At 37.3% G+C, this 27,073-nt stretch overlaps 1 long non-coding RNA gene across 1 annotated transcript in view; it reads right to left on the reverse strand.

Moving 5' to 3' along the window:
* LOC133276864 (uncharacterized) overlaps window positions 1-26,426 on the reverse strand; it is a 127,797-nt gene extending 101,371 nt beyond the window's left edge. Inside the window, exons 1-2 of the long non-coding RNA XR_009746040.1 lie at window positions 26,345-26,426; window positions 14,984-15,156 (exon numbers count right to left, since the gene is read on the reverse strand). This is a non-coding gene — a long non-coding RNA (uncharacterized LOC133276864). The remainder of the gene's footprint in view (window positions 1-14,983; window positions 15,157-26,344) is intronic.
* Window positions 26,427-27,073: the final 647 nt, after the last annotated feature.

A 27,073-nucleotide genomic window follows, 5' to 3' on the forward strand; every position in this document is an offset into this window, starting at 1 on the left:
TATGTCAGCAGCACAGATTGTCACCAGCTCTCTCCCTTGCTTCCCAAGTACAGCATTGCAGCTCAGTGGCACTGTTTGCTTCCCGGGATTTAGGAAGAAAAGAAAAGGAAAGCAAAGTCACCAGCTGCACTGGAAGGGGTAGTTTCTGTCCTCTCCTAGGATATACAGAAGAAAAATTTTTATCAGATATCTGCAAGTTGCATGTTCCCCTCAACAGCCCTGGTTTCAGAAACAAGAGAGACAAAAGCTGCTTCAACCTTCACACAGGTCACACAATTAGGATAAGACCAGTGCATGATATCAGATAGATAGGAGGAGAGAGATGGGGCTCACACTTCACTTGCATCCAGTTACATCCATCTGCCTAAGGTCAGACTACCTCTAATGTCCATATTGGTGAATCTCCCTATAAACTGCAAGTGAGAAAGGCGTCTGGCAACCTCTAGACTTCAACTTTAAGCTCATACCTTAGGATTTTTTGTACCTTCATGGGAGCCTTTTGAGCAGTAATCATTCCAGAGGGCTGGGAAACATTTGGAAGTTTATTTCTCACTGCTCCATCCCATTCTGAGAATGGGCTGGCAGCAGAAGGGATGCCAAGGGCAACATCTGGAAGATGTGATGCTGCAAAGGCTTATAGCACCTGGGACCTCCATCCTGCTTATGTCTGAACATGAGGAGATGTGGCATTTTTGGGAGCTTACCCATCATGAACTGATTAACGTTGGCATTCATAAAAGCAGGTGAATAATCAGTGTAAATGTATTTTAAATAAGGCTTGGGAAAAAATGAAGTTATAATTACTAGTAAGAGTTAACAATGCTATCAAGAGCCCTTGTTCTTTGAGGACCTAGTTAGCAAAGCTTGCGCTAGGGCCAGTTTCAATCATCTCACGTTTCCCATCTTAAATAGTGGCACTGATCAGACACTTGAAGCTCAGATGGTGCTCAAGCATCCTGCTGAGCAGGGCTTTGAATCACCAATTCCTCTGGCTAACTAACTGGGATGTGACCCAGCTACAACTGTTTGAAGGCCCTTTGGTGGCCTAAAGCCTGCAAAATGAATTCCCCTGATGTCCAGTCTCACAACTGGCCATGCCTGCTTGCTGTGTACAAAAAAGACCTCCAACACTGGTAGAGGCCTCTCACAGTACTTAACAGTGGAAGCAAGTGGATGTACACAGTTTGTAATAGACTCAATTATCAAAGTCTATTCACATTAGCAAGAACCTATATGGATAATAGCAGCACACAAGTATGTACCAAGGTTTCTTCAGCAATTCTGAGTGCCCTTTTTAGCCAGAGCAGTCTCAAAGAATTCAGGTGTCTTTGTATTTGGCTTCTTTTTTGAGTGCTGAATCTCTCTTATGCCGCACTGAAAATATATTCTCTTCTGGTTCTGCCCTCTGCCAAATCTCTGTGTTTTTCCATTGTCAAATTTTCTGGTGTCTTTGTGAGCCTCAGTGGGTTACACCTTCCTTCTCCTTGCAAAATCGAGCATTAACACCTATGTTTTTGTTCTTTATTTGAAAGATTTTCCATTTCCAATGCCAAAAATAAATACATAGTTGCTGTTACTATTAGCAAGCCTGATATATCCAAGCGTAAAGCTGAAAATATGTACCTAAAGACTGAAAATTCTCCAGCAATTTCATTCTGGTATCATTAATTGTGGCATAGAATATATTAATTGATTTTATTCTACAAGATTTCTTGTCACGGAAAGAAATACACAGTGACTTAGGGCAGACTTAGAAAGCTGCTCTTAATGATACTGGAAACATTGCAAACACATGAATTAAGAAATAGCATTATATTTTAAAGAAATCATTTGATTTTATTAGCCTGAGGCATCAGAAGATATAAATGATGTAGTGAAGTTATTCCCCTGTGTCTTTTTTTTTGTCATGAGGAACTGAAATGAAGCATATATACTTCTGTCACACATTTATCTCTTCTTCCTGTCAAGTTTTTAAAGGAGTGCTTGACCCAAATATGAAAAGCTTGGCTATAATTTGTAACTGAAAGTCCAAATAGGTGATATATTTCTAAAATGGTATTTGTTAACATTTTTTGTAGCAAGAATGAAAAAGACAATACCAACATGTGTTGAAATCAATTGCAAGAAAATTCAGATTAGAAACTAGATGTGAGAGAATCTAATTTGATTCATCAATACAGAGGAGTTCAGTGCCTGAGTACTTCTGAGCAGAGTTTAAAGAGTAAAGTGGCTGCCTGCTACTGAAAGTGTGTCATTGGTGCACCAAATTTTGATGTTAAATTCAGGATTCAGTGTGCATCTTAACTGAAGGCACTGTTGGGAATGGAGATGGAGAAGAGTGCAGATTTGAACTGGGAATAATATTCCAGATGACCATACTCATGGCTTTACCAACACTCACATGCATTACCCCTGACAAAGAGGTAAAGGCTAATTGCAGATTCAACAGCCCTGTCACTACATACCTTGTTAAGCAGGGTTTTCCATAGCTGAGATCTACTCAGTGTTACATTTTCTCACTTCCTCAGCAGACACATTTTGATGGATCTGTTTAGCTATCTTCTGTTTTAAAAGCTGAAATGTCTTAGAATTTATTGCCCTGTTGTTTTGTTGTTAGAAGTGGAGTTCATCCTTTGCCACATGATTTACACTAAAGTTAATTTCAATTCCTCCTTCCTTCTCCTTTCTGTGGCATTTGGATATTCTCCAAATATTGTTACATTTTTAAACCTTATTTTTTGTAATTTAAGTACGTCCGTCTGGTAATCTTTTATAGCAGCAGTACCTGCATTCAATCAGATTGTTAGCACATTAACAAGTATTTCACAACTTCAGTGCATTCCTGAGAGTCACAGATCCAGGAAAATGTTCCAATCAACCTTTCACATGCAAACAAAAAAGCAAAAAAAAAAGAAAGCTTGGCCAATTATTTTGCCCCAGTAATTTGTGACTGTTAAAGACACCTAAGGTAAATAGGTTTGATGAGTGAATTACACTGAAAGTTTGAAAAAACACTTTAGGACATTGTAAAAATAAAAGAGGGAAATAAGAGATTCTGGAGCCAAAATATTCAGCATGAATTTGAAAATCACAGATAAAAAAATCTGCACACACATACAAAATTTCCCAAAACAACAAAATCCACCTGTAAAAAAAATTAGTCTCTGTTAGAGTGGAAAGTTTTGCCAAAATGACATTTCTATGAATTGCCATTTTACCCTGAGGTGCATCTTCTGTTTGCATGGAATGCCTCAAGGCGTTGGAGTACTTCCCACTGGGACAAAGTGCAGATGTCTGTTTATGTGAAAAGAAGTACTAGAACAGGCTGGTCAAAGCAGGCTGTTCTAGTCAGATCATGTAAAACCTAATTTTGGCTTTAAAATCACACACTGAGTCATAGCAGAGAATTAATACATAAAGACAACAGCATTACTGACTTCACAGCTAAGGCTGAACTTATGTAGTAAGTCCCTTTTGATTGCTTCAGGTCTGAATATATATTCAGCTGAGCCTCTGTACTCAAGCACAGCCTGGATAACACAGACATATCATGATGATAAAAGTCCATGACATAACTCACTCAGGTAATCCAGACACAGATAACTGAGCTGGATGTGTTTTCTTTTTCAATATGAGGAGGCACATAGCTCCAGGTAAAGGTGGTGAACTGCAGTAGGCACTGCAGTAGTAGACCAATTAAGATAATTTCTCCTTAAGGTTACTTAAATACTTATTTCAGTACATATACCAATCTGAAATATATGCAAATACAGATGAGAGTCACTAGAGACTGTTTTGTTAGAAGCGATAATCAACCTGATCATTACAAACATGCTGCAGGCTAAACAAGTTGGCCTATAGCAACTACAAGAGCTACTTTGCTTTGAAAATCCTCATAATCATGCCAATGCATCTATGTCACAGACACAAAGCAGAAGAGCATAATCAAGCCAAGTTGAGCATGTAAAGAATCATATGGGAGATGGGAATGAGCAGCCACTTCTGTATAGTGAATGGTGATTTCTGTTTTCAAGCCAGATGTTTTACTGACAACACCTTCAGATGTTGCATGAATATTTCAGTGCAAAATGAGCCCAAGCTACAAATTAATGAGTTCTTTTTTCAGAGTCACTTAGATATGCTATTGCAGCTAACAACATTCTCCCCTTCAGATATACAGCCATTTTATTTGGATAAAATAGAATGCCTTATTCAGCCCAGGAAAAATCTCTCTTTAAAATGTATTGGAATTTATAGACATCTGTGCAAGCATTTGTAACAAAGACTGTTAAATGTATAGAGTCTGTCAGATGAAAATACCATAGCTCAACAAATCCAGTACATGTTCATGATTTCCACAGAATAATATGGTCCGAAGTTGCAAGCCTTTTTTCATCTGAGTACATTCTTCATTCCATATCAATATCCATAGTCCATTGAATGCCTTTTGTTCCCATAAGAAGACAAACAAAAAATTGCCAGTGCCTCTTTAATAAATTAAGTTGCATGTTCCAGCTGAAAGTCTGGATCTAAAATCCTGAGCTATGATAAGAACTAGCCCTGCAAAATCAGATGTTAGGACTGACAATTTATGCTTTCTACATAAAGAAAAGCATAACGACATTGCAACTATATTGCAAAAGTTATCAGTATTTCTGAGAACAGTAGCAGTAATCTTGGCCCTCTGAAATCAAAGGTATTTTTTGTCTTAGACGTGCATGATGCAGTATTATACACAGGAGATTAAATTTTAACATTTTTTGTGGTAGAATTAGTTTTGAAGAATACCATGCCTTAGGATTATCTGGTTCAAATAGATGTTTAAATAAAAGGAATTTGTCCTGATTAAGAAGAAATGCAGTAATCATCTGTCCATCAATTATACTGCATTATTTTCTGCATGTAATTTATTTGTATAGTGTACCTGATAAAAGCTTTTAGATAACTTCACAGAAATTGTACCTGCTTACATTTTTCTGTGCTGTACATCCATTACTGAACTACATTTTTAAAGATACTTTCTATAAATAAGAGAATTCATCTTTGCATCTTGATGGAAAGTATCAGCTAAATTTCATAGTAAAGTCCATATTGTGTCTTTTCTCTACTGCTACTTTTATTTATGTAGTCTTTTGAAGAAAACCTATGTCCTGGGTTCAGCAGTAGCAGTCATGTTTTTTCCTTTGTGTTAACTGGTGCAGTGCTGTGTTTTGAATGCAAGGCACCAGTGTAACACAAAGGAAAAAACATGACTGCTACTGCTGATCACCCCCCCAACCTGTCCTGGCCCCCTCAATTTAGGCCCCCTAAATTTCACTGCCTTAAAATGTGAGCTCTTGTTAGTGAGCCAAAACAAAACAAGTTGCTGAGATATGATCTCCGAGAAACAGGTGTAATATAAAGATCCTTATCACACTAAGCCTCCACCAGTGCAGGTTTACCTCCTTTTCCTGATGTAAGATACCAAAATGCTAATCAAGAACTTTTTTCATGCCAGACCCAACTGTTCAGGCTTTACTTGTGCTGGACTGACAGAAAGCTGTCTTCCAAAGGCAGTATTGTTATTATTGCTGTTATTGTTACAGATAAACCTGAGACAGAAGACTTGGGACAAAATTCCCAGTGGAGACCATCACATACCCAGACATATGGACTACTGCAGGTTGTCTAAATCCTGTCATTTTCTCACGCTATAATGTTACAATGTTGCTTCTCCCTGTCTAACCTTCCACATCTCAATTCTGCCTTTGCTTTTCAAATCTTGGCTAATTAGAAGATTTATCTTCCTTGTGACACCGGACTTTCATGTCGAGCTTGTAATTACGAGGACTATGTGGTGTTGTATTAACTCTGGACTTTTGCTTTTTGGATTTGTGGGTAAATTCGCAATATCTGCATTCAAATTTCTTTTTTTTTTTTATGTTTTACATTCAGTAAGTAACCACATATCCAGGACAGCCAAAATTAGCTATTTAACAGCTTCTTATTTCTTTAGCAAGACAGCTTCTGTGAAGACCTTTTATTTTCCTTAGTTATGCTGTGAAAAAAGAAGAGCGGGAAAGTACATGCCTTAAAATGTGTTTATCTTTTGAGAGAAAGCTTCTTCTAATATATTCAGGCCTCTTTTGGTGTTTAAAATTAAGCAGTTGTTGTTGTTGGTTTTAAATGGTTCTATTTATTTTAAAATTTTAATTGCGTTTGGATCACATTACTGGGCTTTTATTTCCAGCTACTACATCTATACGTTATAATCACTGTGTGCAAACACACATTCATACAACCTTGAAAACTGATGTTTCAGGCAAAATCAAAAGTCATAATAAAACTTCAGGAATGGGCAACACAATACTAAATAAACACATGCAAATAAATTATTTGTCTTCCTTGGTGCAGGTATTATTCTGAATTGGAAAGATTTTATTGTAATCTGAATGGTTTGCAATATTGGATGAATGGCTTTTGCTTTCTCCCTGCCATAATCCCTAGCTTTAAAATAAGGTAATTTTCCTTAATTGTATCTATCATGCTTGTTTCATGAAAGTTCTTTGGGGCAGGAGATACTCTTTCTACACTAAATATCATTTCACAGTACCTAGTATAATGTAGCCTAGTATAATGCAGTATAATACCACTCTTTAAGTGGTCTCATGAAAAGTGTGAGAATCACCTATCACTAACTGCTTCTTCAAGTTTAAGAAGCTGGTCACTTGCATGAACAATGGAAAACTTAGAAAAGGATATACTACAATATTTTCCATGAGACAAAATTGCTCATTCAGTCCAAGACTATTTGAAAAATTGACATTGGTACCTAGGAAGTCCATTAAAAGGCTACTGTTACTGTTGTTTTAAATGACACACTTACTTAGTCTTCTGGCTGGAGGGACTGGGGGGAGATAGCTTCTCTGGGGACATAGCTAGGGGTGTAATTCAACTACAGAAAAGGCAGGTGTAAATGCACATAAATTAAAACATGGCTGCAAGATGCTCAGAAAAGACAACAGACCCAAACAAGACTAAAGCAGAACTTGGAAAATATATGCTATAGATACTGATTAGATTTTGAATGGCATTTGAATTGTTGATTTTTCTTTACTTCAAAATAGAAAAATAAAATTCTTCAAAGAAACATACTGGTGACTAGATTCCTTTTTGCAATGTATCAAATTCCTTCATAATTTCAGAGAAAACTCAGTTTTCTGTGTCTTACAATGTGACTGTTTTATTGTTGGGGTTTTTTTTTAATCTAACAATTGTTCTTTGTAATATATTCATATTCTCTGAACGTTGATGGAAAGATTTCTACTGACTTTGAGAACTCTGAGGTTTTGGTTCAAGCAAAGCCTAAACTAAAGAATTTCTTAGTCACCCAAGATATTCTGACAAATTTTTGCACAATCACTGTTTTTTCTGTACCTCCCAACTAGCCTTTAATCATACTGTGTATTGCTTTGGGTTATTAAGAGGAAACTTTACTACCAAAGATGAGGACAATCCACTTTTTAAAGGAGTTACTTTCAAGCATACCAAACTGGAAGTGCTTTTGGGCAAGCTACCTTTGTCTGAATATCCAAATTAGAAATAGTCAAAAGTATTGTGATTGAATATGCTATATATGACAGGAACAAAACTAAGGTTCTATATAGCCTAAATTAACTTTGAATTTCATAAGATCCATTTAAAATCTATGGGTCAAATGATGCTTGCAAAGAAAGAAGAAATATAAACAGGATGAAGAAATACAACAGGCAACTCAGCACTGCCTGCTAGAAAGGATTAAGGGTGATGGAGATGCAAAGCTCACACACTAAAGGTCATGAAACCAAGAAATATGGCATGTTTAATATATTTAATATTCTCCCAGAAGAAAGACTATATCTGCTTTTTCACAGCCTGAGCAACATGAAATAGCAAAATACATTTCCTTTATATGCTTGTTTCCTTTTTGTCCTTGGATATAGTACAGATATGATTTTTATACACCTGATTCTCTTTCCTTTAATTGAACACAAATTAACATCTCCATTTGAATATGTCATACATGGAAAGATGTGCTTCTCTGGAGTGACAGCAAGGAGACATGGCTAGAATTAGGTAAAATCTATCAGGTTGACTAATATATATATATGTGTGTGTATACATATATTTAAATTAGCTTTCCAAGGGCAGCTATTGTTATTCAGGGCATTTCATTTGCAAGCAAAATATTAGATTAGGTTAGCTTACAGAACCTATAAACATGTTATGTCGAAATATTGTAAGAAAGATAATAGAAGTAATGACAAATAGAATTTAGAATCACATTTTAATTAGTCATATGAAAAATTTAACACAGAAATACTGACAAAACAGAACTAACAGTGTAATGAAACTGCTTAAAGGTGTAGATAGGAGTCATCCTTCCATTGTAAATGCAGTATTTAACAAGAATTTTTACTTAAAATAATGATTCCAGTAAATCACTGTAACTAGAAAAAGGCCAAACGAGAAGTCTGCCCTGTTTGACTTTACCTAGGGGAACAAAGACCTTTTTTTTCTTCACTATGAATCTTGCTATGAAAAAAAATATGCAATCCATGCATAAAATTATTCATATATTTCTTAGAATATCTCATTTGTAGTTCGTATAAAGAGAAGTAGTTAAGAGGAAAAGAGTTAGGTTGGGGTCCTCTGGATAATTCTTCCATTTTTTTTATTTGAATGGTGTTAATGATTAGATTGTATAACCACTTTAACTCTTTCTGAGGTGGTCATCTGACAACTATATTTTCTGTCAAAGTTGTTAATCAATAACCAATGTCCATACAAAATAAAGCAAATAGTTCATCGAAGCATTCAGTTCTTATCACTCAATGAAGAAGCCAAAGGCAGGGACTCAGCATTTTATAAAACAGTAATTGAGAAGTCCTTGAAGCACCCAAATATATACTGGTCAAACGGTCCAACTAGATGAAAAGTAAATTAATTTCTTGACACTCTAAATGTTTCCTGAAGTAGCTATATTTCTATACCTCACAGGATGGTGTGGTACATAGCCATATATTGTAACACAAGGAAGTTGTTTAATTCATTAATATATTTGAGTTTCTATGTAAACTGTGATTAACATATAATTAAATTCAACACCCTCAGTAAAAGAATTATGTAAAAACAAACACTGTGAATAAAAATGTGAGGATTAAAATAGGAAAAAGGAATGTGAAGCCAAATCTTAGAAAAATCTAGTGACATTGTTTTTAATGCACCTATATAGAGAACCTCAGTCACCATATTGGACATTGCTGAATGTAGTTTAATATATAAAATATTACTATTCCCTTTGTACAGATGATTCACTGTGGCAAAACTTCTTAGTGATTTGGTTAAGATTGTCTAGGCAGAAGCTGCACAATAAGGAAAGGCTGATCAAGCTAATACTTTAACCACTGAACCTGCGTCTCCTTTAACAATCATAATTAATAATGAAATTAAAACATATAAATAAAAAGCAAGAAAGAGGTAAGTGCATATCTAAATGGTTAGCCAAACATGGCTTTCAAAGAAGAGCGTTTCTTTTTTATTAAAACCTGCATTGAAAAAAAAAAAGGTAGGTGAAATGTACTTTAGAAACATGGACTAAGAGGGATTTTAAATAGTCAAAGGCAAAATAATACGTTATTAAAACTCATTGTCACAATATAACATTCAGACCAAGAGCTTAGCAGGAATTAAAAAAGGATTAAACCTTTATAAGGATAATGAGAACATCCATAGTTAATTCAGATAGGATATAAAATAATGTTTTTAGAAAAGAAATACAGGCATTCCTCAGGGCATAAGTGAACTTAGGAAATTAGGAAGAAACTTCATATATAGAATAATTATTGTCCAACTTGTAACTTCCTTTGAAAAAACATGTAGAGGATTCCAAGAGACAGTAAAAGAAAAACCCAAACAAAAACCAAAAAAACATCATGCTAGAAGATCTGTTGATCAAATCCATTTTGACGATGTCTGTTCTTAAAGCAATGTGTGTTAAATACATTTTATTATAGAATTTTGAATATTGGCATACACATTCACCACCTTTCTACTGGTGTAATCAGGATCACATAGAATTTCCTAAAACCAAGTAAAACTAAATAGAAACGTCTGTTCAGAGCAGTTAAAAAACAAATATAATTTCATTCAAAGAGAAAGATCAAAATTGCATTAGCCTTATCATCATTTGACTTGCACTTGCTGGCTATCTCATTTATAATCACTTCTTTTCTAAATACTTAGACCCATATTTAAAAAAGTTGTAGGCACATATCAAAGGCAGAGCTTGCTATATCAAATTTTCAATTATATTTCCCTGTAGTTTCAAATGTGCACAAATTATATGCTCAGGAAAATATTATACAGTTCAAATATTTGCTGAATGAAGTACACAAATGAAAAGTGCTTCCAGCTCTACAACTTTGCCAGGTATACATGGTGGGTGTTCAGATGCGTTACCATTACAAAGATCATGACTACAAGATACATCTTGTAGTATCTTGCCTTTGCTTGCCATAAATAATGTTAAAAAAGAAAAAAAGAAAAATCAACCCATAGTCAGAGATTGGCAATTTTTGATGATGCACATAGTGGTCCCTTAACAAAAGGAATTGAATAAGATCTCCTCTTCCAGCTTAAGGGTCACTTTCAGCAGTAAGACAATGAACTTTCTCTGAGAAGGAAAAGCTTAAAATCAGGAATCATTTTCCTGCAGTGATATTTTCAGTATGACAACACTGATTTTTCTGAGCACAGAAGACATCACACTTCAAAGACTGATGCTTTCTTGGGTGTTTTGCCTGAATTTAGGGCAGAAAGTGTCTCTTGTGAGGGGCATGGAAAGACATTCTTAGCTCAGGCTTTGTTGTGCAGGGTATTTTCAGATTGATATAGTCTTGAGTAACGTGAAATGTCAGAAGTTTCTACAGTTTCCCCATGAATGGGAAAAAGCAATGAAATACTCTTTGTGAGTACAACTGCATTGGCAAATGATGGCTCTCCAGTGGACTATGAGGTCTAATTCCCTCCTGTGTCTATTGAGCACAAATATTATTTCATTCCCAACCTCCTTTTTGTTTGAGGAACCTTTTAGTTTGCTCTAATTAAAAAAAAAAAAAAAAAAGACAAAAAACCTAAAACCAACCAAACAAAAAACCAACAAAAAAACCAACCAAACAAAAAAACCCTGCTGAAGTTCTGGATATAGTTCACTCCAGAATCTGCTTTCATGAGGTAGCATGGAGCAGTTTGCACCTCATATGGCTGTATTCATCTTCTTCCAATGTACTCTGCCACTATCCCAAGATTTTTACACTTACTATTTCATACACACAAAAATAATTATTTCTTAAAATCACAGGGGCAACATAAGGGGCCTTTTACAAGCTCAGGAGTGTTGCATCCCAACTAGAAGGAAATGCAGCAGGAGGGCCAGCAGACCTCCTTGGATGGATAAGGAGCTGCTGAGGAAAACTGAAGGAAAAAAGAGACTTATAAAAGGTGGAAACAAGGACAGGCAGCCTGGGAAGGATACAGGGATGTTGTCTGGTAAGGCAGGGACCAGGTTAAGAAAGCTAAGGCCCAGTTAGAATTAAACTTGGCTAGGGATGTTAAGTATAACAAGAAGGGATTCTACAGGTATGTAATGAATAAAAGACAGGCTAGGCATAACGTAGGCCCCCTCCTATCAGGAGAACTGGCTACCCTGGATTTGGAGAAGGCTGAGGTTCTTAATGACTTCTTTGTCTCCATCTTCACTGGCAAAGGCTCTGACCACATCACCCAAGTCTTGGAAAGCAGATGCAGGGACTGTGAGAATGAAGACCTTGGGCCCACTGTAGGAGAGGATCTGGTCCGAGACCATCTTCAGAACCTGAACGTGCACGAGACCATGGGACCTGACGAAATCCATCCGCGGGTCCTGAAGGAGCTGGAGAATGAAGTTGCTAAGCCACTGGCCATCATATTTGAGAAATCATGGCAGTCAGGTGAAGTTCCTGATGACTGGAAAAAGGGAAACATAACTCAAGAGGGGAAAATGGATGACACAGGGAATTACAGACGAGTCAGTCTCACCTCTTTGCCTGACAAAATCTTGGAGCAGATTCTCCTGGAAGGCATGCTAAGGCACATGAAAAACTACAAGGTGCTTGGTGCCAGCCAGCATGGCTTCACTAAGGGGAAATCCTGCCTGACCAATTTGGTGGCCTTCTATGATGAGGCTGCAGAACTGATGGACAGTGGTAGAGCAGTTGATGTCATCTACCTGGACTTGTGCAAGGCGTTCGACATTGTCTCACATGACATCTTTGTCTCTAATTTGGAGAGAGATCAATTTGATGGATGGACCACTCAGTGGATAAAGAACTGGCTGGATGGCCACACGCAAAGAGTTGTGGTCAATGGCTCAGTGTCCAACTGGAGACCAGTAACAAGTGGTGCCCCTCAGGGATTAGTGTTGGGACCGGTCTTGTTCAACATGTTTGTCTCTGACATGGACAGTGGGATTGAGTGTGCTCTCAGCAAGTTTGCCGATGACACCAAGCTGTGTGGTTCAGTTGATACGCTGGAGGGAAGGAATGCCATCCAGAGGGACCTTGACACACTTGTGAGGTGGGCTGATGCCAACCTCATGAAGTTTAACCATGACAAGTGCAAGGTCCTACACCTGGGTGGGAGGAATCCCAGGCACAGCTACAGGTTGGGCAAAGAAGAGATTCAGAGCAGCCCTGCAGAGAAGGACTTGGGGGTGTTGGTTGATGAGAAAATGAACATGAGCTGGCTTCAGTGTGTGCTTGCAACCCAGAAAGCCAGCCATATCCTGGGCTGCATCAAAAGGAACGTGACCAGCAGGTCGAAGGAGGTGATCCTGCCCCTCTACTCTGCTCTTGTGAGACCTCACCTGGAGTATTGTGTACAGTTCTGGTGTCCTCAACATAAAAAGGACATGGAACTGTTGGAACAAGTTCAGAGAAGGGCCACGAGAATGATCAGAGGACTGGAGCACCTCCCATATGAAGATAGCTGAGGAAGTTGGGGCTGTTCAGCCTGGAGAAGAGGAGGCTGCGTGGAGACCTCATAGCAGCCTTCCAGTATCTGAAGGGAGCCTATAGGGATGCTTGGGAGGGACTCTTCATTAGACACTGTAGTGACAGGACAAGGGGTAGCAGCTTAAAACATAAACAGGGGAAGTTTAGATTGGATATAAGCAAGAATTTCTTTACTGTGAGGGTGGTGAGGCACTGAAATGGGTTGCCCAGGGAAGTTGTGAACGCTCCATCCCTGGCTGTGTTCAAGGCCAGGTTGGACAGAGCTTTGGGTGAGATGGTTTAGTGTGAGGTGTCCCTGCCCATGGCAGAGGGGTTGGAACTAGATGATCTTAAGGTCCTTTCTAACCCTAACTATTATTCTATGATTCTATGAAATAATAACCAGGATAAAATATTGTGTAGTGTGAATACCACCATTTTACCCACAGGAGGGTAAGCATGTGCAGATGAAGAGGGAGTACAAGCTATTCTGCCCAAGCTGCAGTTGTATGTGATTCTTTTTCTAGTATGGTGTGTGAGTCTTCAGTTTTTTCATGTATCCATATAGGAAATTTAATTCTGTCTATAAAATTATTTGGCGAAAGTGAATATTTTATGGGTAGTCACTACTGGCAACAACTGTGATTAGTCACTGCTGGCTACCATTGCAAAATTACTGTACTGCAAGTGTAAAAGAGAAAGGTGATTTTTTTACCCTTCTACTTTTCTTCCATACTTCTTTTTATGCTCTGATATATTAAGTTGTGAAACTGGCTGCCACAGGTTTTCATGGAGATCAGAGATACCAGTGGTTTGAAAAAAACAAAGCAAGTAGACTATTGTAAGTCTAGTAGAAGCTCTTCAACAAGAAAATTTGGATGCAACATCAGATTCAGGAAGGCCCCTACCTTATTCCTTGCAAGGGACTAGGAGGCATATAGCTAAGCTGACCCTTTTTTGTAATATTTTTTCACAGTGCGTTCAGTATTTACACAAGATCACACACTGTACAGTTCTTGCACTCTTATGTAGTGTTCTTACAGCAGTTCTTACACTCTTATATAGACTACAACAACTCATACTATGAAGTTGTCTTAATAAACAAGTGAAATTTTTTTTTTTTTTCAGGTTTTGCTTCCACAGCTCTTTGTATTCCAGGCACAAATGCATTTTTTAGAAGTTATTTACATTTAGAGTAGCATGCAGTTCTTCACAAGAGGAAACTATCTCACTGACTCATAAATGAAGAACAAAATTTTAAAAATCTCCATATTGTAACGATGTTTGTAATAACCAGATTTTGACTGGTCAGCTTTTGATTGCTGTTTTTAACATCAGAAGCTGTTGATGTAGGGTTTTTGTTTTTTTAAAATGGTAACTACTCTTTTGGTTTAGATTTGCCAGCTTAAAAATCACAAATCCATTTTCACAGCTCATATAAAGCTCACTGTATAATTTCTAGCACAGCAAGGAAAAACTCGGTAGATAAGTAGAGAAAATGATTTTGAAACTAAGTCAGCATTTTGAAGGAATTTGATTTATAAAATGCAATTTTTTGCCTTCAGTAAATCCTTGAAAGTCATTATGACATTTTTTTCTAGTTAACTTTCTTTAGTATGCCTGGTAATGGAAATAGCTATTTACAGCATTTAAAGTAGCTTTACAAATGCTGTATGAAAACCACAGTTACCTTTATTTCTCTGGCACTATTTTTCATTAATATTTTGGTACACAAGAAAATGCATTTTCACAGAAACAAAACAGGTTTATAGGAGCAAAACCCAGTCTTGAATTAAAATCAGGGAAGCAAATATGAACAAAACAACGGTCCTGTTATGACTATACTGCAAAATTACTACTATGTTGCCTTAAAGGAAGCTAAACTATGAATTTTATAGGAAGGTCTAGAGAAGTTTCAAAAAAGTAGCTTTTACCTGATTTGGTGTTCTTTTCCATTCTGATTTGGGGGTAACAGTTTCTGAGAATGTCCTAGAGCGGTTCTCTGAACGATATAAGCCTGTACAGTGCCCAGGAGATGCCAAGTCTGCCTGGAAGTGCTCACAGAGGGGTGTCACACCCCCAGCAGTTCACATCAACAGGACTCCCCCTAAAGCAAGAAAATCAGAAAAGGTACAGGAAATTTTCAGTGTGATTTTACTGCTAAATTTGAGCGTAAGAATCCTCTGTTAAGACAAACAGTGATGGGTCTGTGGGGTCTGGTAGCTCTTTCCTATATGAAAGTCTCCATGACTGCTTATGGATGGAGACACTCTGGTTTTCTCTGAATAATGGAAACCAAAGCACAAAGACATAGAGGGCTAGTGATGTCAGCACTGTGGGAGATGAATAGGCTGTATGTACTACAGTCTCCTGTTATTAATTTTTTTTAACATTCAGACTATAATGTAGTGAGGAGTCTTTTGTCACATCATTTTTTAGAGCCAGACACCAGAGAGATAGAAGTTAAACAAATTTGAAACCTGTTCATTGCCCCAGGCATGTTTTACTTTGCCATTAGGTTCAGTTCATTTCAGCATTCCACTTTTAATTGCTCACTTAGTTAAACTTGAACTTATGATTACTGTTACTACTTTCAATAAAGCCTGTTTTGTGAGGGCTTCATTACTGTTGCCTCAGGATAACAGCTGCTAATTTATTTTATTACTATAATACATTTTATTTAGATTTTTCTCTTAAAACCACTGGCTGTGGTGCTTGCAGTCGTTGTCATAGCTGTACTCTAACAGCTAGTTTGCAGGGCTGGCATAGCCTACCGGACATTGTATAGGGCAGAAAGGTGTACTGATGAGTCAGATGTACAAATGTGCCCCATTTATACCAAAGGCTTGCTACATGACTTTGACAAAATAATTTCTTTTCCTGTAAAATACAGACAGTAATACCTGCATTTCCTGTTAGGGGCTTAGATGCTTTCTGATAAACAATATTAGATAAGAGCAATATATTTTCTAGCAGAGGTTATACACTGTTGTTTTATACCACTCGTACACTGAACACTGGGGCAAATTCAATCTCCGCAGTACAGTTATTATTTTAGCTTTTTAGCTGGTGAACTCTAGTGTTAGAGACCTGTGGGACAAATTCAGCTGTTACTTGGATATGCTTAAGAATTACAAAGTATTGTACTGTTATCATGCTGCAGTTAATTGGAATATCTTGGAAATGTATAAGAGGTAGATGAACCCAAATTTATGGCCCAAGTGCAGAAGGCAATCTGGGTTCTGAACTAGTTATTTTGGCCCTTGTATTTTTCTCTGATGAACAATATAAGCAGAATACTCCCTATTAGGCTCCTGAAGCTTGGATGCTCTGGCTATGATTAGCAAGTATAAAAGATTTACATCTCCCAAAAGGATCCTGAAGCAGCATAACAGTATGTGCCCCACCACAATGCCTCCCAGAAAGGTTTGTATATTTGTCTGCATGGAGCTGAGCTTCCAGCCCACTGCAATTTCTCAGGGTTGCAAGGAAATGTAAAGACCTTCATTTTTTGATCCCTTGCTCAGACCAAAAACGTGATCTGGTCTGAATTTTTTATACTTAAATCTGGATACTGACATATAAATCATACCTGATTCACCCACTATTTCTGTATTTGGTGCAGTAATTACAATGAAACCTAAACTGACATAATTTGTATAATAAGAATAGCAGAAAAAGACATATATTTCATTGTTTCAAACTCCATATAGATTATCTCAGAATCAGGCTATAAAACACTGTTCTAATTACTTTTTTGGAGACATTATGCAAGTAGTGTTACCTCTTTTACCTAAAGCTGTTCACTTAAGACTCCACAGTAATTGAGAAATTAAATGTGGTTTAAAAAGGCAAGAGCAGAGGAGGAAGACTTTGTAACACTCAACTTTAGATTTGTAACTTAGTCTACAAGGGAACAATTCTCCTAAAATCATTCTGCTTATAAGTGTCTTTCCAAAACATCTGGATGAAGCACCTGACAGCTATTCTGCCCAGACCTCAGGCACTGTCACAGAAAGAAGTGGTCCACTGGGCATTAATCCCCAGCATACCATCAGGAACAAAGCTAAATCTAAACTATACAAAAGCCTAGCTTACATTCAGTAAGAAGAGATGAAATATCAAAACCTCACAACGGCAAATAGATTAATGCTAAGCATCGTGGAATCTTGCAGACTGTAATTTATGAACACAGAGAAAGCAGATTGTAAGTATCATGTCCAGTGAGAGTCTGGAAACTTAGACATGTGCCCCAGGAACAAAACACACAAGAAATTTCCACTATTTTTGGGTTACAAAACCTTCCAAAACCCTGTTAACTAGAGGGACGATTGTATCAGTAAACCTGTTGTGCTGAATTTGTGGCTGTTTATCTCTGACCGCTCTGAAAGCCAAGTGCTTCTGTGCTTTAGGCCACCTTGTTTAGGTAAGCAGTTTTGTAAAGTTGGGTCTCAGTGCACTTTTGGGACAACCAATTTCATAGCAAATTGCACCACTGACCTCTGCTGAAGATAATCAGTATTGCTCACTTTTTTAAACTTGTTTCCTTATCAATAAGAGCTACAAGGGATTCTCCCCTCAAGTCAACCTGCAGGGGCTGGAGATTGAAGCTGAAAGGATATTTTGGCTGTCAGATCACGGAAGTAAAGACCATTACCTGAGCTAAGGGACAAGACAGGCATAAAACCGCTAAGGTACACCTTTGTCATGGATACATTTATTTTGCAAGAGGAAAGACATTTCCTTTAGTGCAAACAAAAATGTCAAATTGGATGGTGCTGGAGTTCATGAAAAGGACTGTATTTCATATACATATGAAAGAGGCTTAATTTGAAGCTTCAGTATCTAATTTCACATCTGATGTTCTTCTGTTTCCACCTATTATCACAGCACTCCCTTTGAGTTTAGCTGCAAAGCTACATCACTGAAAACCTCTGATTTGGAGATTCTTCTGCTTTACAAATGACTTGTAGTCACCAAATATCACTGAGAAATATCAAATATCTTTCCTCACAGATAAATATAAAAGGGTCATACATCTGTAAGCACTTCCATTCATATTGTAATACAGTGTAAACTTTAAGCACAATTAAAAACTTAATCTTCAGATCTGCCAGTGCCACCTCGAGTTTTGCTTTCAGATACCCAGTCAAACCAGGACACTAGTATTTTCACAGTGTCACTATACAGGCTATTCCAGAGTTGAAGCTCCTTTACTAATCATGGAGAATTCAAACTTCCTGCAACAGAAAAGCAGGTAAAAAATATAACACCATGATCACCTATTAGATTGCACAGTTTGTCTTTGATTGAATCCAGGACACAGGGAGCAAAAAAGATTCAGAGAGCATACAAATGTAAAGTAAATATAATTTCATTATTGAAAGACTACAATATTATAATGACAGGCAGAATGAAGAAGGCAGGATGCACTATGAAGGGAGAAATAGAGGAACAACTGCAGTTTCTTTCTGAGGGTACTGTATTTTAAACTAATTTTTCCCTGTTTTGACCTTGATGACTGTTTCCTTCAATGCACTTCCTTCTTTTCCTTCTATTTATTCACCTGAAGTTCCTCAAAACTGTTTACCTTCTTTCATCATTTCACTGCACTTGCTTCCATCACTGTCTTTTCTCCTTTGCTCCTATCCGGTTTCCTTAACTAAATAACAGCAAACCAAGGAATTATCTATACCACACAGGAATATTTATGACATTTTTTAAGTCATTTTGTGCTCCTGACTTTTCTTAGAGGGATTTAGGTAAGACAGAGTGTTGAATCCACAATAAACAATTTTCATCATGGAAAACAGCATTGAAATAAGTGTCTGCCATAGTACCTGCATTTTGGTCTGCTGGTACATAAATTTTTGGAAAAGCAGTAGTAATCTTCATATCCTAGTAAAAGAGGATAGAACAACTCTCTTCCTTGCTCCTCCAGGGAGCTAAAAGAATTTGTCACTGATAAGGAAGTCATCTAGAAGGCATTTCTAGGATATCAGTCAGGCTTATAAGCCGCACAGCAGGAACCATATCAAGGAGACCAAAGCAATTAGCAAGCAAAAGCCAATTCCCTGGTGAGACTAAGAGATGTCTGAATTCTACTATTAGCTGGCCTATTCTAAAGTTTTAACTGAGTTTTGGCTGAGTTTATTCCTGGTTAGAAAGGTCATCAAATATACTATTTAAAAGTGGTGGAAATACAAAGCATATTTGACAGTCATAGGCAATATTTTTGTAATTGATTCATCAGTGCAGTTCTTCCAACCTCCTCTGGTATTTTAGGACCTGTATTTTGGAGAGTTTAGGGTCTCCAAATCCTATGAATTCAATAAATGAATTAACTCTAATGCTCTGAATGATCCTTAATAGCCTAAATCTCCAGAAAACAGTAAAACCAGGCATGTAGGGTCCTAAATCTACCCTCTTTCAATGTAAAACCATTCACCCTTGTCCTGTTACTACATGGCCTTGAAAAAATTCCATCTCAAGCTTTCTTGTAGGCCTCTTGAAGGCGGCTATCAAGTCTCCCCAGAGTCTTCTCTAGACTGAAAAAGCCAACTCTCTCAGTCTGTCTTCACAGGAAAGGTGTTCCAGCTGTCTGAGCATCTATGTGACTTCTTCTGGGCTCGCACCAAGTCGTCCATGTCTTTCCTATGTTTGGGGCTGAATGCAGTACTGCAGGTGGGAGTCTCATAAGAGCCAAGGAGAGGGGAAGAATCACCTTCCTTGATCTGGGAGGTTAAGGCTGTTTTGATGCAGCCCATGATACGGTTGGCTTTCTGGGCTGTGAGCACACACTGCCGGCTCATGTTGATCTCATCAACCAGCATCCCCATGAGGGCTGCTTTCAATCCATCCCCTGCCCAGCCTGTAGCTGTGCTTGAGATTGCCCTACCTGGGAGCAGGCCTTGTTGAACTCCACAAGGTTCACACAGGACCACCTCTCAAGTCTGTCAGCCTGTCACCAACAAAGATGTTAAACAGTGCTGCTTCAAATAAGGATTTTTGAGGGGTTGAGGTTTTGAACTATTTTGAAGTATTCTAATCTTTGAGGCCTATTTTCTTCTAATTTGGAATTTTTAAAAGTTAGTGTCCTGATTCTTGGTTTGTTAATCATTCGCACCCACTAACATCTGAGATACTTTCAGGTCTCCTGTCAGATCTATTTTTAATTAGTTGCAAATACAGTGATGAATTATGATCCCTGTAAGGATGCCTTAAACAGCACCAGGCACCAATATTTAGGTGACTGAATCATGCTTGTATCCAGATTCCACAGACTGTGAGTACTTCTACAGGCATTTCCACAGGATGATTTATCCTATCCACCTTAAATGTCATATTTTAGTCCACTCTTACCCATGCTGCCCTTCCTGGGCTGCCTAAATGTCCCCATTAACCAGAGAGCAATTTAAACTAGATTTTTAATTTTCAGACAGTTAAAATCAGATTATGTGAAATCTAGTCCTTATCTGTCACACTGATTTTACTGACATTCATTGTTTTAGATAACAGGTTACAGCAAACCTGGACTCACTTTTTAGAGTTGAGCTGAAAATTAATGTAGCTTTTCTTTGGTAATCTTTATACGTAACACTTTAACATAAAAGTAGCAGTGAAGGCCCTGCTATTGTATTCAGGACACATCTTACAAAACTATGGAAAACAAACTATTTTCAACTATTTCCAAGTGTAGTTGAACTGTCACGCAGGGTACATGACAGTGTCATGAATTATGGCATAAACTATAACAACAATTTACAGGGAGTTTTACTGAATTGCTAAACATACGAAATGTTATTGATGCACTCACTCTACTTGATATTAAACATTTAAAAAAAACCTCAAATAATATTTTTGTCATATGGAGACAAATTTGATCTTCCCATGGATATGGTAATCATGAGAAAATTTGCTATAGTCATTTAACCATTCTATGCATCTGTTTTAGCCTATGAGGAGGTCAGACGTGAAAAATACTCTCTCTTTCTATATCAATTACTAGAACTGGAGAGAAAAAATAACCAAGCAAAGTAACAATTTTATAGGAAGATATTCCATTCCTGCCTTACGTTTATACTATAGTTCCAGTTTCTTACAGGGATGACCTACTTAGCTTTACATGAGAGAGCTAAATAGTAATCCATCACACCGGATAATTTGATATACTCACTATACTTTGGCAAGCCTTATTCCTAGCTTGATGTTGCACAGAAAGACTGTTTCTGGTATTCAATCTAGTTAGCTTGTTTAACACAAATGTAGGAATCTTTCCACGATAGCTGTTCAAGTCTATCATTTTAGTATGATTTGTAAGAGTTCTTTCCCCAGTGAGTTCTCTGATATTTTTCTCTAAATAAACAAGACACTTATGAAGTCTGCCTATATCAATCTATCTGTAAGCATTGGTTAGATACCTGACATTTGCAGGCAATAAAAATACAGGGTTTTAAACAAGTACCCAATGGAGCTGTTCTGTCTGGCATCACCTTTATTGCCAGGGGCTGCACAAAAAGAGCCTGGATGCATTTATTAGATGTTGTTTGTGTTAAGAACGTATCTCTTGGTACTGGATGTAAAAGGTTACTCTGAATCATGTTAATGTGCAAATCTAAAACAATTTGTAAATACCTCAGTCAGGCTGACAGATAGGTTGTTGACATTGCTGCTGCCAGGGAAAGGGAAACACTGGGTTTATGAAAGGAATTCTTCACGCACAAAGCAATCTGACACCAAAGAAACTAAACCAAATGAGGGACATGAAACTGCCTCCAAAATACACTGCCTAGCACTGGATCATGTGAAATGATGTCTGTAGAACACTGAAGAAATGCTGCATACTGAATTACTTTAGAAAAAATCACTAAAATAAACATGTCATGATGTCTTTTCATTGTCACTTCATAACATACTTCGGTTTTGAAATTAAATGTATTTTCAGATTTACACTTAATATGGATAGATAAACACAAAGGTGAGAGTTTGTCACTGACACAAAAAAGGTAATGCAAAGTTTAAAATGAAGTTGCTTACTCATAATTATTCAGTAACACAGTAGCACATGTTCATAAATAGCCCAATGAAAAATCTCCCTTATATGTCCAAGTTCTGCTCAGCATGTAGCCAGTAGGATCAGCTATAAGATCACCATGGATCTGTCTTTTCTGTAATCCAGAAGAAAATAAAATGGAAAGCAGTATTATACCAAGTTAGCCATTAGTGAAAAGACCTCGTAATCTGATATCAAACAAAGTATAACGGGACAATTAGACCCAAGATTAAAAATGTTAATGAACATCAATGTAAAAACTCATAAACTGCATATAACTATATATCTTATTGTGTTAATATGCAATCAATACTTCCTTATGACTACCAGCAGTATTACCAAACTGATTTTCTCTTCCCAGCTATTTTGTTTGCTTTAATTCACTTACACAGGGTAATGACATGTCATGCAACACTCTTGTTCAACTCAATAACCTTCTACTTAATACTGACAATGTATAACATTAGCATTGGATACCAGATCCCCATTCCTTCTACTGTCTAACTGTCTGTGAAAAGGAAAAAAAAAACAGATTTTAATATGGAATAAAAATTGTGAGCGTTGTAAGAGAACCCTGCCTGGTTCTCTTAACCTCTCAGAGAACCCTACCCTGGAAGAAGATTTCACTGGTCAGATCTTTATTATTTGATTCCATGACCTGACCCAATGGGGGGAAACTTGTATAAGTTAAAATCTCTGTACTTGTCTCCTTTGATGGAATTTTCAATAAAAAATGAAAATAAAAGAGCTGGGTTATGGGGGTGAGGTGAACTATAGTTGCTGGGTTTCCCATGTGGCCTGAGGATAATTGCTGGACCACTCATAAGACTTTGGCTGAGAAAGATTTTAGGTTGCAATTAGATAGAAACATAAGAAGTGATTGATTTTTTTTCAGTCTTTCCTGATTAAAATGGCTCTGAAGAGAGGCATCACACCTGAATACCTAGAATGACCCAAGCTTCTTAATTTAGGTCACTTGCCTAACTTTTTACAAATGGTTTGTTCACACTCAAGTCCAAATAATTTCTTTTAGGCATTTTGGACTTGAAACACAAGATCAATCTGTCTGAGAAGTGGTATCTGTCTGGTGGAATTAGACTCACTACACATGTATAAAACATTATACGTTTGATGACCCTAGGTATGTTGTTCATAATTACTTATTTGCACAACATTTTAATGAGCAATATAGAAACAATCACCAAGCAAAAGCTAAAAATAAAGTCCAAAGAAGGCTTAAAAAAAACCCCTGACATTGAACCTTTAACTTTCTGAAGAATTTACAGTCAAGTATTCAGAAGAGAAAAGCACACTCATTTTCTGCTTACTAAGAAAAAAATAAAGGAAAATAAAGGGGGGAACTCTTTCTTTTCCCTAGCTCTCTAAATGAGATTATAATATTTTAAAATGAGATGAATAATATTAAGTAATATTATTGCCAATAACAAGCTTAGTTTGTGGAAGAAAATAAGGAAGCCAAAAAGAGTGCACAGTAGTTCACTAAATTATTCATTTAATCATTATTGATCTCAGAAGAATTAGCAAATGGTATGCTCTAGCTGAGCACAAAGTTATTCATCTTTGATTTAAATCTTAGGGGAAGCTGAGCTACATTATATTCATGCAAACCACAACAAAACACAATAGGCAATTTCCTCAAAAATGTTTAACAACATAAATTAGGAAACTGGCTATGTTCATATAGTTCAATTACAAAAAACCAAAATTGTTACATTTGTGCTACAATCCAATCAAAAGGATTTAGGAAAGCACAAGGTGGCAAAGCATTTTAAAGGGAAGGTACAGCCTTCTGATTGTAACTTACCAGGAGTCTTGAAGGTTCCTTCTTTATCCTAGAATAGCCATCAGAACCAGTGTACTCAGACTTTCTTGTATTTCTGTCCAATGCAATATAATTTCCACTATAGTGTTTTGTTGTTTTTTTTCGTGATCAGAAGTTCAATAGTACCTATGAATCATGTAGGGTTAAAAAGTTAAAGTATATTATTAAAACCCCGCATTAGACCATTTACATTGTGAGTGCCTCTGAGCATTTTACTGAGAAGACATTTGTGATAATATAGGTGGCAAAAAGCCCTTTCTCAGAAGCTGGGGAAAAAAAAAATGCATATAGGTGGACTTGTTGAATGTTATATCTGTCACCCAAATACAGTCCAGGAATATGGCAGAGGCATGGCTATATCTTTGTGGATATGCACAGAATGTGTATGACAGGGAGCACCCATGGAGGAAGTAATGAGGTAGGTGAAGCTTTCTAAAATAAAATTATGATATTTGGCCCACAGGTAGGGTGGGATTTGATTGCTTAACATCATTGTATAGCACAGTGTCCTGCCTGGCCTCCAGGTGCTAATGCAGGGTGTCACATGTTTCTGCTACATCCTGTGTAATATCCATTCACCCTTTACTAGGGCCTCAGATACCGCTAAGAACCACAGAAAACATTTTACCTCTATGGATACAAAATTCAAACCTGTTCTCCAGGTTCATTTTCTCTGAAGCTTGAGAAATCCAAAATACAAAGAGCCACGGTCCTAGGTTCAACCGCTTAAACCATGACAGCCACTTGCCCAAAATGTTCTGGTCTCCTGGTCACAGCCCAGAGCACTCTTATCCCAGCTTTCAAAGCTGTGCTGTTTGACAGCATAAGATTTCTATATTCATGGAAACAAAAAGAGAACAGGACTTGTGGAGGCTTTTTTGGATTGGTGTTTAGGTTATTATTCTCAGCTAAAATAGAGAATTCTTTGGATATGACCTTTATAAGCAAGACATTTCTGATTTTTACATTAAATAATCTGTTGACAAGAATCATATCTCAAGTAATTTGTTTTAGATGAATGCCTTAATTCCTACACTACAATGTCTGTCTATTTCACTGGGCAGGAGAGGAGTCTTTCTTTCCTTTTCCACATAGTGGTAAAGGCAAAAATAGGGAAAAGTTCCTGTCCTTTTGCATCATAGCTGCTGGTTTCCCCCTAGATTATGGGCTTAATTGTCTCCTGTCTCATCTTCCTCCCATAGGTTAATGCTGAACTCTTCTGGTAATTGTATATAAGGTGGAAAAACCTTTAGACTCTGAGATGAAACCTAGTGCTCATAGGGGATTCCAATGAACATTAACATGACACTTTTACAGCATTCTCAATGATAATTTATTTTCTGCAAACTGCATCAGAAAATGAGTAGCTGCACAGATGACATTGACCCATTCTAGTTGTTCACCCTGAAGGAAAACCAGGCAGAACACAGCCATTGTGCACTCTACGTGCCAGCAGTCTGCCAGCCAGCCACCAGGCAAGTACCAGCCAGCCTTACAGGTCACTGTGCTCCTCGGTGCCATCCGGTTCCTGGTGAGAATTCATGGCAAACAAGGAGGGATCCCAGGATTAAAAAGGAAAAGAAAACCTGTTTTAGCCCACAGACGAACTTGTTTTGGTTCATCCTGTAGACAGAATACCATTGTCCCACCAATTCTCTTTTGAATATGTGAAACACACATACTGTTTGGGTACACAAAGTGAGATTTGTGTACCTTATACTCAAGGATGTTCAGAATAGAAAACTGTTTTAGGAATCCCATCACAAAACTTATGCGTAATACAACATTCACAATTACAGTGCAGCTGCGCAGGAGAAGCAGTAAGAGTTCTTGATTCCACATGCAAAGAAGTTGCCAAAGGCTCATTAAAAGAAATCTCAGAGGGCATTAGAGGACCTGTGTCCCCTTAACTCTACACAGTAGACGGGACAGCCCATTTACTCTACCTACTGAAGCTGTCTATTAACACTCTGATACAGCCTACAGGGCCTGCTAAGAAGAAAAATGCTGACTGCATATTTTTGTTGCTGTTTATTCCCTTATGGAGTAGGACTGAGCAAATGTATTAAGTGCAGCATCTTTTGGATGTGAAGTAGAAGCAAAGCACAAATTATATATAAACCTCGATAGTTACTGTTGTGAGGTAAAATGTCTGCAGTTCTCAGTGAAAGGTTGTTGCTCTGTCTTGCAGGTTTGTACTTTTCTAGAAGTACATTTGCAAAATTAATTGAGATAGAAGGTGCTGTACAAAGGTAGAATATTACTATGTAGTACTTGTTATAATCAGGAGCTATAATTAACCATTTTAGAAAGAAAAACTTTTAAATGGATTGATTTACCTTCCTGACCACTCAAAGTTGATTACACAGGTGCTTTAGAGGAAGAACAACAGAAGTTCACCTGCAGACCAGACTATAGGCAGGGGAGGCATGGGGAACTTTCTGCTCTTCAGTTATAGGAGCTGGATGGACTTGGTTTTTGGATGTGATACAAGACATTCAGTTAATATATTAAAACAGTAAAAATCTCCACCATGATTCACGCAAATACAGTTGGACAATTTTTAATCCATAAATAATATATTTTTGGTTCAAGCAAGCAATTAAAAGTTCTTCAAGTGAAAGGTATTTTCCAGAGATTTGCTATGACTTGAAATATGTTCACCTTTTAATTGAGTGGTTTTCAATGTTAACATCAAGACATCAAAAATATTTGTAAAACATTAGCCCAATTATTTGCTTCCTATACTATAAAACTTGCATATGCTATTGTGGGTAGCATAGCACTATGCAAGTGACTCTTCTTTTTGCCTCTTGTCATCGCATACTACTGCTATGGGAGATGTTACAAGGTTTGTTCCGTATTTACATGAAATAATTAGAAAACTGCAACAGCAAATAGTAGAGGAAGAAAAAAGAATGGAATTTTTGAGAAAGTGCTCCTTCACCAATTCAGTACCACACCATTTGTTCTAAGACTTGAGACATTCAGGGAAAGTTAAAAAGCAATAAGGTAAGAAGCTAGGAAACTACAGCAGGTCTCATTAGTAAGACTTTCATAACTTATTTGCATGTAAAATTAGATTTCTTGCTACTTCTGCACTTGTAACATAGTATTATTGTATTACAT

The sequence above is a fragment of the Pezoporus flaviventris genome, unplaced genomic scaffold, assembly GCF_033815535.1.
Source record: "Pezoporus flaviventris isolate CSIRO_AGI_PZ_B2104156 unplaced genomic scaffold, CSIRO_AGI_Pfla_v1 ptg000047l, whole genome shotgun sequence".
NCBI lineage: Eukaryota > Metazoa > Chordata > Aves > Psittaciformes > Psittacidae > Pezoporus > Pezoporus flaviventris.